A 12,831-nucleotide genomic window follows, 5' to 3' on the forward strand; every position below is an offset into this window, starting at 1 on the left:
CATGTGAAAACTGGACAATGAATAAGGAAGACAGAAGAAGAGTTGATGCCTTTGAATTATGGTGCTGGTGAAGAATATTGAATATACCACGGGCTGCCAGCATAATGGGCAAATCTGTCTTGGAAGAAGTACAGCCACCATGCTTCTTAGCAGCAAGAATGACATTTGTTTTGGTTAACGTTTGGTTTGGTTATATATGAGGTCGCTATGAGTTAGAACCTACAAGACGGCACCTAACAACAACCTAACATCAACGTGGATGATGGGTCTGGAATAAGCTACCGGGCCATGTGCCCTTGGCCCCACACTGTGACTCTTCCATACTGAGCAGGGGCTCCCAGTTTAGTGTTGTCCAAATTTGCTATTCAACTCCAACAGATTCCCTACAGGGGATTATGATGCACACTAAAGATTAAGAACCACTCATGTAAGCAGGAAGCTACTCTAAATTCTAGAATTCAAACCAATCTAGACAGAGCCCTAGGAGAATGAGTTTCTGGTTTTTTGTTTTGTTTTGTTTTTTAACTTTCTATTGTGGTTTGGGTGAAAATGTACAGAGCAAATCAGTCTTCCACTCAACAATCCACACACATTTTGTTTCATGTCATCGACTGCAATCCCCTTAATGTAACATCATTCCTCTCACTTCCTCCCATTGTTTCTCATTTCCATTCCTCCTTCTCTCCTAACTCTTCCTGCCTTCTGAACTTTGTCCTTGGGCAAACACTGTCCTTTTGATCTCAAATGGTTGATTGTTGTAAGGAGTGTGTACCTTCCTAGAGTTATTGTTCAACTTGCAGATCTATTGTTTGACTGAAAATTGAGCTGCGGGAGTGAGTTTAGTCCCAGGTCCGAAGGATGACCAAGGGCCATAGTCCTGGGGGTTCCACCAGTCTCTATCCAACCAGTAAGCCTGGTCTCTTTTATGATTGTGAGTTTTGCTCCACATTTTTCTCCCACTCTATCCAGGACCTTCCAAGTAATACCTTTCAGAGCAATAAGTAGCGGTAGCCCTCTGCTGGTTTTTGTTGTGTTTTATTTGTTTATTTTAACCAGTAGCTATTCTACTGAGTTGCTTATAAAAAGGAGTCTTGGTGGCACAGTGGTTAAAACCTCAGCTGCTAACCAAAAGGTCGGTGGTTTGAACACATAAGCCATTCCATGGGAGAAAGATGCGGCAGTTAGCTTCCATAAAGGTTACAGCCTTGGAAACTCTGTGACACAATTCTCGTCAGGCTATCGGCTCACTATGAGGCAGGATGGACTGGATGGCAAGGGTTTGGTTTGGTAAACATATTGAGTAAAATAGGCAATACGATATAGGCATCAACTACATGATTAAGTTACATTGACTTTGATCGAAGTCACTGGGCAGAACAAGCATGTTTGCAGCACACTTAGCCCTTTCAGGCCTAATTCAAGCTCTTCCCCCCATGGCCTTATTTTCTGTCAAAGGCACAAACCTCAACATCGTTCCTCAAAATGGAGCCATCCAGGCAGACAGCTACCTCTTTGATTACTATTAGGCTATTTGCATGTGTTTTATCTCATTTTAAAGTCTTTAGCATGACAAAAATAACGAGTTGCCAGAGCAATTATTTTAAAACAATTTAACCTTTACTCAAACTGCAACCCTACTTGGTCCATCTTGCTGCACTTTTGGCCGTTAAGAATTAAAAACACTGCAGTTTGGCTGGCTGCCTCTCCCTGTCTGGTCTCTCCTTAAACCCTCACGGACTTGTTATCTTTTGGAATTAACAAATTCATTTTTTTCCTATTAACTAAACTTGACCTTCCCTCCTTTGATTCATCCCACCACTAATCAAAGCCTACCACCACCATGTTTATCTAGAGTCACCACTACAACGAGGTCAGCAGGCTTGTATACAGGCTCAAAACAGGGCTCACGGTGAAGTGCTGGGAAGAAGCCCCGGTCTGGAAGCAAGAAGCCGGGTTCTGCCCTCTACTGCTGTGACCTGGCAGCACAACCTCAGGCACATCCTCCCCCCTCCAGGAGCAATGTCCTCTGCTGTGCAATGGGGGACAGGACACACGACCTCGCAGCCCTTCCAGGGAGGGCCTCCCAGGACTCCCTGGTTTTCCTCTGTTGGACAAGTGACCATACAGCATGCATCTACTGGGGGCAGTGCCAATGTTGCAATCCCTGGCACCTCTGCCCCCACACCATCAGCATGCTAGTTCTTAAGTGGTGGTCTCAACTATTAATCTTACTAATGCCAAGGGGCCTTGAGAGAGGGCTTCCTGTCTGGTTGCTCCCTAAGGACATGGTGCTGTTAGGTGCCGCTGAGTCCGCTCTGACCCCTACTGACCTAATGTATATCAAAACAAAACACTGCCCAGTCCTGTGCCAGCCTCACAAGCCTTGCTGTACCTCAGTCCTTTGCTACAGCCACTGTGTCAGTCCATCTCGTTGAGGGCCTTCCCCTTTTTCATTGACCCTCCACTTTACCAAGCATGATATCCTTCTCCAGGGAATGGTCCCTTCTGACAACATGACCAAAGTAGGTGAGACCAACTCTGGCCATTCTCACCTCCAAGGAGCATCCTGGCTGTACTTCTTCCAGGACAGATTTGTTAGCTCTTCTGGCAGTCCATGGTACTTTCAGTATTCTTCGCCAATACCTACTAACTAAACACCAGCAACTCAAAAGCATCCACTCTTCTTTGTTCTTCCTTATTCACTGTCCAGCTTTCACATGCATATGATGTGACTGAAAAAACCGTGGCTTAGGTTAGGCACACCTTAGTCCTCAAAGACATCTTTGCTCTTCAGCACTTTCAAGAGGTCTTTTGCAGCAGATTTACCAAGTGCAATACATCATCTGATTTTTTTTTTTTTTAATTGTGATTTGGGTGAACATTTACAAAGCAAATTCACTTTCCCTATAGCAGTTCACAAACATTTTGTCTCATGACATTGACCACAATTTACCACAATGCAACAACTCCCCTCCCACTTCCTCCTGAAAATTACCTCTTCCCAATGTCCATCCCTCTATGCCCTCCCGCTCCCTGAGCTTTCTCCCGGAGCATAAGCAGCCCTTCTTTCTCTCATGATTGTTTTCTCCAAGGAGTGTATCTACCTCAGGTAAATGTTCAACTCATACATCATCTGATTTCTTGACTGCTGCTTCCATTGGTGTTGAGTGTGGATTCAAGTAACATGAAATCTTTGACAACTTTGAACTTTTCTCCATTTAACATGATGCTGCTTATTGGTCCAGTTGTGAGGATTTTCATTTTCTTTATGGCTATTTATAATTTGGACCTAAGGACATAGCTATTTATAATTTGCAGTCTCAGGTGAGACTTGGGTCCTAGCATCTGAATGCTTCACATTTTGAGCTACCTTGCCAGATCATTTCTAAAACCGTAATAAAACAGCTCACAGTACTCAGTAAATGTTTGCTGAAATGAATAAACACTGCCTTGGGAGCTCTGGTGGCACAGTGCCTAAGGCATCTGACTGCTAACCAGAAGGTTGGTGGTTCAAACCCACCAGCCACTCCCCAGAAGGAAGGTTGGGTGATCTACTTCTGTAGTGATATCGCCTCAGAAACCCAAGGAGGGGTCGCTATGAGTCAGACCTGACTCGACAGCAGTGGGTTTGGCTTGGGTATTCTCTATAACCACAGGAGTTTCACTGAATGAACAAAGGTCAGTAGGCCTGAAGTAGAGGAATAAATTCATTCTGCAAAACCTAAAACCTCAAACTAAAGCAATTTCCTACCTGAAGTACATCAGATAGTGTAGCATTTGGGACAAAGAATTTGGTTTGGCCGTTTGACTCCAGTTTCTGAAACTAATCCAAGCAATCAATATGCTTTTGTTTCCCAAAACAGCCAGGCAAGTAAGGGCTATGCAGACTCCACACGTGGAGCCTAACTACAGGCAGGGCAGGGGACCTAATGCAGTCATGCATCTTCATTGAGGTCCCAGGGACTGGAGGACCCACCACTCTGGAGCACTGTATCTGGGGCCTCCTGGATCAGCAAGGACATCCATTCATGGAGAGGAAGCAGCATGTCTCTGGTGATCATGGAGGCCCTGTGCTGGGGACGTTCCCAAATCTAGCTTGATACTTCTCTGTACTTGTATCCTTTATGATTATAATAAAGTATAGGTAAGAGTCTCCTCCGAGCTTTGTGAGCCATGATGGAGAATTAACAAACCCACAGGGGCAATGTCCCATTAGGGCTGGCAGTAGAGTCAGTTTGTGTAGACGCAGTTCTGGGTGGCTTGGTGATAAAGGCCACACGGGTCGTTGATGACAGAGTCCATCTAGCTGGTGACTTAGCCCCAGGGGACTACAGAGAGAGGCCCCTAGTCTGAAGTACAGGGAGTCATGGCCATTCTTGAGCCAATGGTTGCTCCTGATGACCTGGCCTTAAATGGCTCAGGATGGCTGGGGATGAGTTCTGACTTATGTCTGAGTGGTTAGGGTCAGAGAGAACAATTGCCACAGAAATGACCGGCAAAAAGGATTAATAAGGTGGGGCCTGGATCCACTCTCAGCTAAGAATTGGACTCCAGCTGATCTTTGCTACAAAATTAGTGATAAAGATTGCCCATATTGCCCCTTTTACAACATGCAGGCACTTTCTTGCAACTGTATTTTCAAAAGCTCTATTATGGGGATACCCTCCCCATCCCAAAGAGTGTGACTGTCAGTTAAGCCAGAGGTGCAGGGTTCACTCCCAGCTCTCTTACTTACAAGCTGAGTGACTGAAAGTCCCATTTCCTCCTGTGTAAAATGGGGCAAACAGTAAATTCCATATTTGACTGTTGATTAAATAAACGCTGTATCCCTAAGATGGAGAACTTGGTAACTGCTAGCTAATTAACAAAGCCCTCTTGCCTCCGTCTTCTCAGTTAATCCTCCTGGTTGGTGGGAATCATCCTCACACTCACTCACAAACGAGAAAAATGACATCAGAGAAAGGAGGCAAGTTGCCAAGATCTCAGCAGTTGAATGTGGGTCTGACTCATTTATCAGGGAGACCTCCAAGCCTGGATGATGGGGTACAGTAGGAACAGTGAGTTTGGAAGACTAAGAAGCACCCAAGGAGCCTCTTCCCCCACATTTGAGAAGCAGGGCGGCTCTGAGGGAAAGCAGAGCTGGCTCTGAGAACAGAAGAGCTCCACACACTGTGTAGTCTTTTCTGTTGAAAGAAGCCAGCTTTGTAGACAATTTTCATCTATTTTAACTTGATGCCAACATGTGCATGATTTCAGAACGCCTTTTTTAATTCTTCCTATGGGGACATTGGCACCTGGGGAAAAAACTGGAGTCTAGACTAGTACAGGTGTGAAAACAGAAGCCAAGTTGCATTTAGTCTCTCCCAGGAACAAATCTATCCCCATCCACTATTTTACGGGAATGTGTTCAGGGTAGATTTATGTCCAAGATCCTCGTCTTTCTATTCCCCACGCATCTTAGGAGCTCTTGGGTCCTTTCCCTAACATGGCCTTCTGCAATGACTTAAAAGGCTCAGCCCAACGGCACTGACAGCACTAACCATCCCCTAGTTTACTTCATCTCTTACATACTCAGCATGTGCTGGCTTATGTATTCACTCAGAAGTGGCTACAAGTGCCGGTATCTCACTCTGATAGGCAGGCCTTGAATTTTCAAAATGAAATAATTTTGATAAATCTAATTTACAGAATGAATTATTTCAAAATGTGCTTTAGCATAAGTAATAAACTGATGGAAGCCCCTGGTCTACCTTCATAGAATTAGGAACTGGGAGAGAAAAGAGGCCAACATATTACCTATGGTCTTAGAGACAAAAAACAGAATGAGCCTGTGACTATTCCCCTGGTACCAGCTGCCTCTGAACACAGATCCACCTAACAGCTACAGGCACACTCCCTGCAAACCAAAGCATACCCAAAGCGACAGACATATCTAGGAGAAAACAAGCCGTGGCCAAGAATGGTAGCTTGCCTTTGAATGCCTCCATGGTCATACAAGGAACTGTCATTCCAACACAGAAAACAGTCCCCACAGAACGTGTTCTACATATTTACCTGTAAATGTAAAGGCAAAGAGACTAAAGGCACAAATAGGCAGGCATTAGCTGTCAGACTTGGTATAAAATAATTAAAAAGTTTATTAGCCAAAAAGAAACAAAATGGATTCCTCAAAGTCAATTCTCATTAAGTTCCCTGTGAAACAGTAAGCTTACAGAAAATTTCTTTCTCATGAACAAAAAAATCACTATGCTTTTGGTCCAAGATACGCTGGGATTTTTCCTCCTTCTTCAGATGAAAGACAGATGGATGTAGCTGCATCTATGAACGAGTGTACTTGCCCCAAATGTGCAACATAAATACAGAAGCGATGAACAGAAGACTCATAACCAATACTGGAACAGGGCCACTAGAAACGAGAAGAGAAGGCAGGCTTACTTTTAGTAATAATACATTGTTATATTTTCAATACCAATGATTGCCTAGGAGAAGGGGGAAAAACCACTACAATTCCCTCAGCAACATCATTAACATCATATTGAAATACTCCTCAAATCGCAGTGTGGCTGTTTTGAGGGTGTGGTGGTGGTATTATGATTGTATTTAGAAAGGAGGCGTCCTTATCCTTCTGCGAAGCACACTGAAATATATTCAGATAAAAACGTGATGCCCTGGGTTTGCTTCAGAATAGGATGAAGCAGTGCAGAGCGGGCGGGGCACAGGGAACAAGACCGGCCGGAGCTGCTGACGGCTGAAGCCACAGGGCGGACACACGGGAGCGCCGCACCCTCGTCTCTCCACCTTCACAGACCTGATTTTTCCGTAAGACAGAAGAAGAAAACGTCCCCAGATCCTTTCAATTCAATGATCCAATTACCAAACTCATCTTTCCAAATTAAGACTCATTTAAAGAGAACAACTCTCGTTGCCTCATAATGCACTTGGGGAACTGTATCACCGTGTAGCACAGACCCTTTTCACACAGGTGACCCCACTTGCTTGCTGTACAAAAACACATCAGGAGAGACAGTCACCTCACCTCATGACTCAGGCAAAGGAGGCTGAGGGAGAGTATCAGCTCCTAATTCAGAGCTCCGGTGGCACAGGGCCTAAGGCAGCTGACTGCTAACCAGAAGGCTGGCGGTTCAAACCCACCAGCCACTCCTCGGAAGGCTGGGCAATCTACTTCCATAGTGATGCTCCCTCGGAAACCCAAGGAGGGGTCGCTGTGAGTCGAATCAACTCAATGGCAGTGAGTTTGGCTTTGTTTGGTTTTACTCCATAGCCAAGAATGAGAGACATGAACTCAGGTTTTCTGATTTTACACTTAACATTCACTTTACTGCTTCAAGGTCTCTGTGTTCTCGGAGCAAACATTCTGGGCAACATGTATGAAGTCTGATTTATATCTATGAGTTTTGATAGAAGGAAGTGGATCTTCCTCATCCGCCTGTCCCTAAATCTAATACCACTCAAGTATAAAACCAGCATATATGGGTTCCTTTTCAAAGGAGAGCCCATGGAGCTGACACAGCCTGTGAATATTGAATTTAGTGAAATATTACAGGCTGCAACTCTGACTCTTCCTGACAACAGCAGTTTTAGAAAACTGGAGAAGTCTCATCACCCAAGTACAACGAGGAAGCTGACAATGGAAAAGCCCATAGAAAAGGCAGCTTTATAATCATCAGGCAGTAGGAGAAAGCCCAGCAGAGCAGCGGGACTAACAGAATCCACTGTGGACAATAAATGACGCCTAGAGATCAAAGCCCTTGCTACCCGCCTATTCTGTCCTTCCGAAATGTGTACCGTAAGGGAGTAAACACCTTTACGACTACCCGGGGAGAGGCCACCATGCAGGGACTTGTAAACTTGTTTACTCCCCTGCTTTACAGCAATGGAACACTGACATCACATATATGTGGAGTATATGTGGGGGATGCCAGCTCACAGTGCAGCTCTCAGTCAGAGCACAAGGGGCTGGAAATAGCTGTCTTTCACTTAGAAACTGTCAACTGGCCCCGACAGTCATCTTCTTCAAGGCCCAGTTTCTTCATCTGTGAAGTGGAAGTAGTACCTTCTTCACAGGGTTGCTGATGTATTAAATAAATTAATATCCAACGCTAGCTTTTAGTAAGTACTCAGTACATGCTATTATTATCACTTGGTGGGGGGGGGTGTCGCACGGGTGATCTGAACTCTGAATTCCTAAGAGCCAGAAACATGGTCAAACATTCCAAGGTATGGCTTTGGGGATGGGAATTTCCACCTGCATCCTTTCCCCAGACACATCTGTCTCTGGTATGACGTGATTTATTTGAGAATGTGGTTTGTAACATTTTAAGGAGCAACTTCTGAGTTCCCGGGAGGAGTCAAGCAACAGCAGGAAGCCCAAAGCACAAGACAGCACCCTCCCAGGAGAAAGTCTGTCCCCCTTCTGGACAAGAGTTCAACAATGCCCCGGATACTCTCAGCCACAAGGGCTTCATATGTTCTCTCAGAAAGGTGTCAGGAGAACGCTGCCAACCCCCATGGCCCACCCTAAAAATGACTTCCTAAATACATTCTTACCTTACTATACAGATCTCCACAACAGGGAAAAAAAATCAGTAAAACCAAATCTTAAGAATTCCAGGGAAGCTCTCATAAACCATAACAACAACCCAAGTAAAACTGCTGGTTAAGTTAGTTAAACTAACCCAAATGAATCTGATTTGCTCTTTCTTCTCTACCAGACAGGATGTATGTGAAGAGCCTGGGAGTTAGCAGTCAGAATATCTGGTCCCACTTCTTGCTGTGTGTCTTTCAGTATGTCACTCTGCCTCTCTGACCTGAGCTCCTTCTTTTGCAAAATGTCCAACATCTCCTCCAATCACATCCCAGTGGGATTAGGTCTGCCACACCATTAGGTTGGCCCAAGGGAGAGCAAGACCTGGGGACAGGGGTCCCCGCGATGCCTCTCTCCCATCTCCTAATGAGCACTCCCAGGCCTATGAACCCAGAAAGTGGTATGTTTGCTCCCTGGGTCTACTCACCACCCCTGACAATAAGCAGGCCAAGGAACTTGTGGAAGCAGAGCCTAATGGAGAAACTTCTATTAGGCTGTAATCCTATCAACTGTGCCTCCAGGAAAGCTTTGAAAAATCACCCAATTCCTATTCAGATGGTTCCTCCTATTTCTCAGTGTGGGACAAGAGCACCAAATGAAGAGCGATTTCATTTAATTAAGCGGTTTTCCCTCCAGTTCTCTTTGTTCCCGTCATTAGTCTGACACAGCGCCATGAAAGCTGCTCTTCCTGTCACTCAATGCACAGAGAGATGTCATTCCAGGGCCTAACCTGTCCAACCAGTTGATATATGGGCAAAGCAAACACAGCCCCCCGGCACAGATGAAGCTGTAGTATTGCCAGTCTCCCCAAGGGGAGCACCACTGGTGGCAGCGACAAGCCAGTGCTGCCAGATCGCTAGCTGGGAAGGACACAAGCACCGGCTCTACTGCCGAGACTCACACTTTGAGGCCAGGCGAATCCTCGGTGTAGAACCGCCACATCCCCCCAGTGCCCGCTGAGGTCGTGCGGCCGGCACTCCTGGTTCCACAGCTGGCATTTTTCCTGTAAGAGAGACAAAGGTCACCACTGCCTTTTCTTGGAAATCCTCACAACAACACTGTAGCACACGCTACTATCACACTGGCAAGGATTCTGAGGATGGTGCAGGACTGGGCAGCGTCTCCTGCTGCACACAGGTCACCGGGCAGTGTCTCCTGCTGTACACAGGTCACCGAGTTGAAGCCAACTGGACAGCACCAACAACTAACAATTATTATGCTGTTTTTTTAAAACAAAAGAAGAAAGGAAGTAACCCTTTCTCTTTGCTGGTACTCCCTGAATTCCTGTTGCACTCCTCTGACCATAACCACCACTATGAGCTGAGTACGTGCCACATGCCAGTGCTTCCAATAACTCAGAAAGGCAGTTACTGCTTCCACGCAGGTTCAGAAAAGACACAGCAGAGAGCCCACAGCCACACAGCCAGCAGGTGGCCAAGCTGGGATGTGGCCCCAGTCCCGACCAGGCCACCTGCCAACATCAGGCCTCATCTGGACAGTCCTTTGCCATTTCTCTTCACATGTATTTTTGAGAAGCCAATAAAACCATTGAAAAAGGTTCTGAACCATATAATCTGATTTTTTAAAATGACTACTTATGATAACCTTACATGTGCCCAGGTCCCAGAATGGAGCACACGTTTTATGGAAAATGACTTTGTAATGTTTTCACTATTCTGATACACTGACCACAGACCCCAGACAGAAGACCCAGCCAGGACACGTCCCTCAGAAGGAGATCAAGGCTCCTGACGTGCTGTGTGACACAGGCAGCCCTGGAAACAGACGGAGTCCCCACAGCACTTACGTAACAATACTCAGCTACTGACCACGCACAGGCCTAGGGAATCCTCGCCCCCATCTGGGAGAGCCCCTCAGTCACCAGAGAAGTCCACTCAGGACTATTCTCCAGGCAGCGCTGTCCACCCCAGTGCTGGGGGGGTATGACATGGGAGCGAGCGACATGTGCTGAGAGAAGCCAGAGGAGTCCTCTTCAGTCCGTTCACCAACTCGGAATCCCAGGTAGAAGGGCAGGGAGAGAAGGGAAACCTTGTCCCATCCCAGGCCCTGCGTATCTTCCCTTCAAATCCCATTCCAGTATCTGCAGGTTACTGATCCTGGGTATTTTAGAAAAGGGATGGGTATAGAAAGGAAACAGAAAAGAAAACCCTACTCCCACCACCTCTTCTCATTGCCCTCCCAACTATGGCCCTAATCCCCCCCTCACCCTGTATTACGGGCTGAGCTGTGTCCCCCAGAAAGAAATGCTGAAGTCCTCACCCTGGGCCTGTGAGCATGAGCTAGTTTGGAAACAAGGTCTCTGAAGATGTTATCAGTTACGATGAGGTCACACTAGATCAAGGTGAGTCCTAATTCCATGTGTGGTGTTCTTACAGGAGAAGACAGAGAGACAGACAGAGGAAAGCTATGTGGAGGTGTGTGTATACACCAAGGTGTACCTGGGGCTACCAGAGGCTATGATACACAGGAGCCTGGGGAGAAACCATGCCCCTGCCAACAGCCCAAAGTCAGACTGCTAGCCTACAGAACTTGGGGACAAACTGCGGCTGTGTAAAGCCACCCACTTTATGGCACCTGCTACGACAGCCCTAGGACACGTAATACCCACTGCCATGGCCTGTAGCCCATGCTCTAAAGGCAAAAAGCACCAGTCTGGAGCTCAAGGAGCCTGGCCCTACTGCAAGGTGGGGCAGATGAGTGAGGTCTGGTGCCAGCTGGGGACCCAGCAGAAAAAGCTGTGTGTATGCTACAACTTTGAAAGCATTTTCCCACAATCAGTGTCAAACAATGCTTGGAGTCTATTACACTGCAGAGAATTTATTTCAGACACATTGATTATGGGCTCCATGTAAGTCTTTGTGAGCTTGCCTGTGAACTAGTAAGTTCATTTGTATGATGTTTCTATGGGAAAATGGATTGTAAACAGCAAATACAGTGATTTACAGAACTAGTGCTCTTTGAAAACTTTACACACACCCCCTATTTAATCAGGAAGGCAGGTAGCTGAGACTGTCCTCCTTTTTTATGAAAAGGGACTTGAGCTAGAAGGTAAGCCCAGGGAAGACAGGCTAAGACACCAGTTGAGCCAGGACTAGGGTCCACATACTTTTCTCAGTTCCCACAACCTCTCAAGTCCAGTTCCTGTCTGCAAAGTCTCCTGCAATTGCAGAAGCCCTAGAGGAACCAAAGTCTGGCCTCTTTTAAGATTTCTTATTTCTGCTGGTACAAGGGATGCAGTAGAGGATCTGAAAACCAGGGCACCTAGAAATACCAAAATGTACTCCAAATAGTCCCATTCCCCCACTGGGAAGCGAGGTAGAGGCTGCCAGAGGCCCGAGTTAACCCTTACATTTCTGTCTGGGTCCATTTCACCCTTTCCTTCTGGCCACTGTGTAATCGCTGCCTTTTTTCCTATACCTCAACATGATGGTTTTCCTAACCCTTTCCACACTTCCTTCTAAACACCCTGGCATCCTAGCTGTTCCTCCAAGAAGCCAAGCTCATTCCTCCTTCAAAGCCAAGCTCATTCCCGCTTCAGTCTTTACGATTACCTGTTCCTTTTGTGTGGGAAGCTTATCTCTCCCCCAATCTCTGCATGATTCGCTCTCCTGCCTCCTTCCATCTCAAATGTCACCTAAACACTCTAATCAAGACACCTATCCATCCTCACTCTTTTCTCATCACTCTTAATGCCCATCAAGCATTATTTTCTTGATCGCTCTGAAATTATACTGTTTCTTCCTTTTTCACAGACTTTCACACTAGAAGAATCAGAAGAATAGAAGAATCAGGAACACAACCCTGCCCATCTTATTCACAGTTCCATCCCCAGAGCTGGAAGAGGGCCTGGCGTGCAGTACAGGCCTCCATAACTGGTTCATGACTCTCTAAATATCTCTGACTCCCTTAATCCTGCTCAAACATTGTTCAGCACTTTAAAATTTACAAGGCATTTTTGCTCCTTTTCATTTTCATCACTACCTCCTTTGACACTGTACTAAGTAGAGCTAGGAATCCAACTCTTGTCTGATCTTCAATCCTGTATCGTTTCCTCTTCCAAGTTTTGCCTCCATTACCTCAGTGAGTAGAGAAATACTGCTCATCTGCAGGCAACATAATAGAAATATTATTAACCTCTCAGATTCATAAAGCAGGCATATGTTCTTAGACAGACAATACTTTCGACATTACTACACTAATGAAAT

Source organism: Orycteropus afer, unplaced genomic scaffold (assembly GCF_000298275.1).
Source record: "Orycteropus afer afer isolate SDZICR_OR568_19922 unplaced genomic scaffold, OryAfe1.0 scaffold00267, whole genome shotgun sequence".
Classification (NCBI taxonomy): domain Eukaryota; kingdom Metazoa; phylum Chordata; class Mammalia; order Tubulidentata; family Orycteropodidae; genus Orycteropus; species Orycteropus afer.